General features: G+C 36.4%; 1 pseudogene; it reads right to left on the bottom strand.

Moving 5' to 3' along the window:
- Positions 1-2,459: 2,459 nt before the first annotated feature.
- Positions 2,460-3,231, bottom strand: LOC129636872 (rab GTPase-activating protein 1-like; annotated as a pseudogene).
- Between the last annotated feature and the right edge of the window lie 3,297 nt (positions 3,232-6,528).

The raw sequence follows: 6,528 nt of genomic DNA, 5'->3' as shown, positions 1-6,528 counted from the left end.
AAAAAGAATATATGAAAACATTTGATGATTTGGGATATAGATAAGGAATGACTGCTTTGTTTTTTAAAGGCATTTCTAGATTCTTAATATTTGGGCCAATTACTGTGATAGAGATAACGTGCTAGTTAACTCAGAGTGGTTGGTTCAGATATGGTGATACAACAGAGTTGAAACAGAAAGGGCCAGTGTCAGGCCCAAGATAAATATGTCAGGAGCTGAATGCCCTCAAACCAAATCCCAATGATAAGATATCTATTCTTCACATGAGCAACAACTGAAGTACATAGGATTAAACAAAATATTCATGTCTGTTATAGGATTAAGGAAGTGAGGAAAATGTAAAGTGATAACGTGCTAGTTACCTCAGAGTGGTTGGTTCAGATATGGTGATACAACAGAGCTGAAACAGAAAGAGACAGTGTCAGGCCCAAGAAAAATATGTCAGGAGCTGAAAGCTGTTTTGAATTTTTATCCTGAAGATAGAAATAACATTCTTATGAGAAATTGAACATTAAATATTAATAGATACGTATTAAATCGATTTTGCTTGTTGACACATTTGTTTGTTTGACAAACAGTTATTGAGTAGCTATGTGGTAGTTTTTAGGCCTCAGAATTAATCCAAAGCGAAACTGTGAAGTATGAAGTTTCATTTCAGTCATTTTGCCTCTTTATACTATGCTCCTTTTGGATCCTTCAGCCTTCCTTTTCCTCCTTCAGGTTTAAAAACTAATAACGTTAAGACTCTGGTGACAGGAATGACAGGGCTCCTTAGAATGAAAGATAATTGTGTTCAGAGGAAAGAGAAGTGTGTGTTTAGGAACAAAGCTCTACCACATTGTTAAATTCTACTATTAATATCTGTGGATAGACAGAATTAGGGGGCACATAGTATTCTTTTTGCTTTCTATTGTAATGTTATGCCTTGCTTTCATAATATATGGGGGAAAGTACATATAAGAAAAGTAACAACAAAAAAATGTGTTAAAAATTTTTTCTACCATTTCAGTTTTTTTCTTTCTAATACATTTTTAGTCCATCAGGCACACTTTGCTTGTTTGGCAATGTTCTTTAAATTGTTTAAAAACTTTTGCAAATTGATCAACATTAAATGTTTCGAAGTACTACAGACATTATAACTTTTATGCATCATATAAACGTGAAGCTTGGTATGAGGCAATGAACATTTTAAGTTGTTTTACAATTTAAGTATTGGACATTTAGAGTGCTCTCCACTTGACCCAGGGATGGGGGAGCCTGGTGTCTGCCGCCTATGGGGTCACACAGAGTCAGACACGACTGAAGTGACTTAGCAGCAGCAGCAGCAGCAGAAACTTGACACTATTAGTGATAGAGTTGAACAAATATAACTAGTTACTATGTTTAACCAAATATTTGACTAAATCATTGCTTTTCTTTGGGATCTTGAAGGATATAATATACTATGGAGGAAAAGATTAAAGTAGATTAGGATGTGACCATGCACAGCTAAAACAGTACTTTGTCATTTTCCTTTTTTCTCATTTTTGAAGGTGGTTGATATCCACTTTCTCTCTTTCCTTTTCCCTCTCTTTCTCTCAGCTTATGAAGAGTCCTAGTATAAACCCAAGAGGAGAGTTACCTGCAAATATACAAACTATAGATCCACTGGGTCTTCCTGTTGCAGATGACTCTCACATTGTCTGATATTCTTTCTCTTTTTTCCTCAGTTTCTTAGTTGATACCTTAATATTGCAAGCCTGGTCCATTAACCTTCTTACATTTTCCTCTGCCTTGTATCTCTGAATAACTTAATTTTCTAATAGTTGAAGAATTATTGCTTTACAATGTTGTATTAGTTTCTGCTGTACAACAATGTGAATCAGCTATATGTGTACATATATTCCCTCCTTCTTGTGACTCCCTCCTACTCTGCCATCTCTAGTTAACTCTAAAAAGCTGAGCTCTGAAGAACTTTTAGCTAAGCTAAGCTAAGCTAAGTCACTTCAGTCGTGTCCGACTCTGTGTGGTCCCATAGACAGCAGCCCACCAAGCTCCCCCGTCCTTGGGATTCTCCAGGCAAGAATACTGGAGTGGGTTGCCATTTCCTTCTAAGTACCTTCAAATTCAGCTTACAGAAAATCTCTCTTTTAGGTCTTTAGGAGAGCCAAGGCTACATGAAAGATTATGTTCAATCCTTCACAAAGTAGTAAGTCAATGATAGAGAAGACCATGCAGAGTGGGAACTTGACAGTAAAAGGAGCAGAAACCACTGGAGTTCATACATATGAGCTTCCAGGTTCAGATCAGAAAAGTGATTGTGCAGGTCCAGTGACTGCCCTTGACAGTCTCTCTGATAGAATTTGCAGTGATGGTCTTCAAAGCTGTTTTTGTAGAAGTCTCATAAATAGTCGTTCCTGATTTTCACCAAAACACAGAATACTGTTCCTCTGGCATATGCAGCAGTGATACAGCAGCAAGAAAAGACTGTTCTTGATGAATGTCTTCATCATAGAGTAGGTCTTGCAGATTTTGTAGAGCAATTCCTGGCCATGTCCTCTGGTATCTTTAATTATATGCAAGAAATGTATGATGAATATCACTCTCCTGGGCTTAGTTCACTGTGATAAGAAATTGATATCTATTCAGCATTGCCCGGTTGTCATGGCAGCCTGCTAATCATTACCTCTTCCTTCAATGCTTCAGGAACACCACTCTTTCCCACGGCAGATAGCCCTTTCTGTTATGCACCAAGGTTACTGTACTATCTTTCTAACAATTCTCCCCAAGAATATAGGATCGTCTCAGTACCGCCCTTAGACACTCCACCTGTTACACTTGAGAGTTCATTATCACTCTCCTCTTCTGCTTCATCCTCCTACGGTGACACTGGACCCCATCCACCAGCAGGAGTGATTGGTTCCTCCTTCTCAGACTTGCACTGTCAACTTACCACCTCATGTATTTCCTGCATTGGTACGGCTTTTTCCCTCAGGTTGTTTCAACCTTGTGAAGAAGTAAAAGGGTTTCTCCTAAAATGCCACAAACACTCTTTTGCAGGGTACACATGTACAGCTGTCTCCAGCTGAAAATAGATAGCCTCCCCTGCCTCCATGACTACCATGTCCTTTGCCACAGTCATATATACTCATTTATCTTTTGGAGTTTCTTCAGTAAGTGCCGAAATATTGGTGCATTGCTATTCCACATGCCAGTGATAATATATGCTCTCCCATCATAGCTCTTTCCCATGGATTCCATCTCCAGTAAATAAATGTCATAGGTCTTCATGTTTCAACCTAGGCTTAATAAGATTCCAAAGCATCTTTCAATAGCTAATTCTTTGTTAGAAAGTTGCTACACTGTAATCACAACCTTCTTTTCTATTCCCTGTTTTAATTTGACAGTATTTTTTAAAGTGTTATATTTAATCTGTTACAAAAGATTATAAAAAAGGGAGTAAAAGTCTTCCTCTCTCTGATCTTCCCTATTCAAATTTCCAAAGGTAAAACCATTGTTTCTTATATATCCCGACATTTGCTATTAGAATGCAAACACGTATGTCTATATGATCCGTATGTGTATATATGTGTATATGTACACATACACACACAGAGGATCAAACTAAACTAACTTTTCTTTAGCTTACTTTTTCACCCAAAAATGTATCTTAGGCATTTTTCCCTGCAAATGCATTTTTTTTTAGTGGTTCCATAGCATTTTATCTTATGGCTGTACCATAATTTATTTGATGAGTCCTCTCATGATGACATTAGATGGTTTCCTGTTATATACTATGTCAAGCAATGTTGCAGTAATCATACATACTTGTATATGAGTTTATATGTAAGAAAAATTTCTAAAAATGGAATTTCTAAGTCAACAAGTGTTTCGCTATCAGTAGATGTTACCAACTTGTTCTTTAAAAATGTAATACCGGTTTATACTACCACCAACAGTTGATGGGAATGTCTTGTTTCCCTTCCCTCTGGCCTACACTGAGCATCATCAGTCTTCTTAATCTCCAGTGTATAAGATGAAAAATGATATCCTACTTCTGGCTTTTATTTTGTTTTGTTTTGTTAGAAGTGCCAGTGTGAGGAAAGTCCTAGTGATTGATGGAACCATACAACAATAAGTAAAGTACAATGACAGAATGTGTTAAACTGAAACTACCAATGCGAGCCATAAAAAGCAATCTTTACTGTGGTCGTCCAGCACAGCCACAGAAGAAGCGCTTTTGCTTACCACCATGCTTATAAAACCCACCTCTGGGCCTGTACTTTGATCTCTAATGTCATTCTCTTCTAGAGGAAACTGAGGTTTCTGAGGATAGTTAATGTCATGTCCTGCAGCAGGAAAAAAATGAGAAGCATCCAGAAAAGTTTTTTTTTTTTTTTTAAAGAAAGTCAGGATGTTCTTGGGATCATTAAAGGGAACTCTAAACAAGCAAAACAGGCCAGTTTAAGGATGTTCCCTTAACCAAGCTGAGTCAATTTGATAATAAAAAATTATAATAATCATGTTAAATTAGAACTCACTGAATTTTTAAAGGACCATGAGTTTCTAATGATACCCCAAAGGAAAATTTATACAAAGTATAAAAATGATAGTTGTAATATAAAAAGATGAATAGAATAGATTATGCCTAGCTTCTGTTAATTCTAATAAGTAGGAAAATCCTTATTATATATTACAATGCTAATATTATAATAACACTATGCATATATACATATGTAGATTAATGAAATGTAAAGAAGAGTCCAGAAATAGGCATATATATGAGATCAATTGATTTTCAACAAATATGTAAATCAATAGGGAAGGCATAGTCTTCTTAACGAATGGTGTTGCTGGTTCTATTGGATATCCATACACAAAAATGATGAACTTTTACATCATACCATGTATTAGTTTTCTATGCTTCCATAACAAATCACCACAAATTTTATAGCTAAAAAAATCCACAAGTTTATTATTTTATAGTTTTATAGGTCAGAGGTCAAACATGGTCGTCACTGAACTAAAAGCAAGGTATTGAAAGAGTTGTGTTTCTTTCTGGGGGATTTAGGGAAGAATCTGTTTCCCCAGTGTTTCTAGCTTCTAGATATTGCCCACATTTCTTTGGCTCGTGGTCTCTTTCCTCTGTCTCTTTTTTTAATAGTTTTTTTTTAATTTGAAGTATTTTTAAAGTCTTTATTGAGTTTGTTGCAATATAGCTTCTGCTTTATGTTTTGGTTTTTTGGCCCCGAGGGATGTGGAATCTTAGCTCCCTGACCAGAGATCGAACCCACACCCCTTGCATTGGAAGATGAAGTCTTAACCACTGAACCACCAGGGAAGTCCCTCCTCTGTCTTTAAAGCCAGCAAAGTTTCATTTCTCTTGACCCTTCTTCAATTTTTACATCTCCCTCTGACCGTAGACAGAGGACACCTGTGATTAGATTGGGCCCACCAAGATAATCCAGGGTAATTTCCCCAGGTCTGTAACCTTAATTACATCTGCAAGTGTCTTTTGCTATGTAAGTGACTTCAGTTCAAAGTAGCTGCCAAAGTGGATATTTTTGATCCTCTTGACTAATTTTAGAGTATGTCTTTCAATGTGAGGTAGTGGGTCTGATTGGATAGGGCAAACGTCAGGATAGGCAAATGGTACGATTGTTGATAATGTGAGGCAAGGATTTTGAAGCCATACTTGAAGGGTAAAGCCATTTGAATAGTCATTTGAGTGATCCCTTGTTTTGGAAAGGGAGCTATTTACACTGATGAAGGCTGTATGAGTAGTCTTTTGTTCAGATCTATAGATTTTCAGGACATTCTTAAAGCAAACAAAAAAATTATTTGTAACTTTATTTTCTGGGGCAAGAATTTCCTAGAATGCAGTCATGTTTTCTAATGTTTTCTAATGAAAACAGTTCTTAGCTTTTTTAAGCTATGTTGCTTTCAGTTGTTTCAGCTTCAATGATATCCTCTATAAGATTCATCTCATCTCTTTCGTTTAGAAGTCATCTTTTCCCATTTTGTTATTCAATATCTGTATCTCTATGGTTTTTAAAACATTAATTAAAAGAATACATGAGGTTAGATTATTTACACCTAGTATTCACATTCACACATAGATATCCCACACCTGTACTAGAACATGTAGAGGGCTTAAAACAGTGCCCACATAGAATAAGTGCTCATTAAATGTTTCCTAATAATTATCCCTCACTACAACAAAACATATCAGTAAACTGTGCCAGTTTTCTCAAGGATCAACTCCCTTGTTGTCGTATATATTTTCTATACATCATTATGCTAAAAAAGTTTCTATCTTTTTTTCCATTTTGAAGCATACATACATCCATATAGGCAATGCCGGCACATTCCTGTATGTATTCCAGTCTAGGTTTGTGCAAGAGACATCCTAAACTAACTTAAGCGCACCTCATCAATGTGGTGGTTACACATTGCAAAAAATATAATTGCCAGGTACAGGGTCTTCAGGCATAAACAAAACCCTACTCCATCATTCACAGGCTCTCTAGTCTACTACCGCCTGAACTC

This window comes from Bubalus kerabau, chromosome 22 (genome assembly GCF_029407905.1).
Source record: "Bubalus kerabau isolate K-KA32 ecotype Philippines breed swamp buffalo chromosome 22, PCC_UOA_SB_1v2, whole genome shotgun sequence".
In the NCBI taxonomy this organism is placed as follows: domain Eukaryota; kingdom Metazoa; phylum Chordata; class Mammalia; order Artiodactyla; family Bovidae; genus Bubalus; species Bubalus kerabau.
Note: the sequence above shows the minus strand (reverse complement) of the source record. Positions and strands in the feature narration are given on the sequence as shown.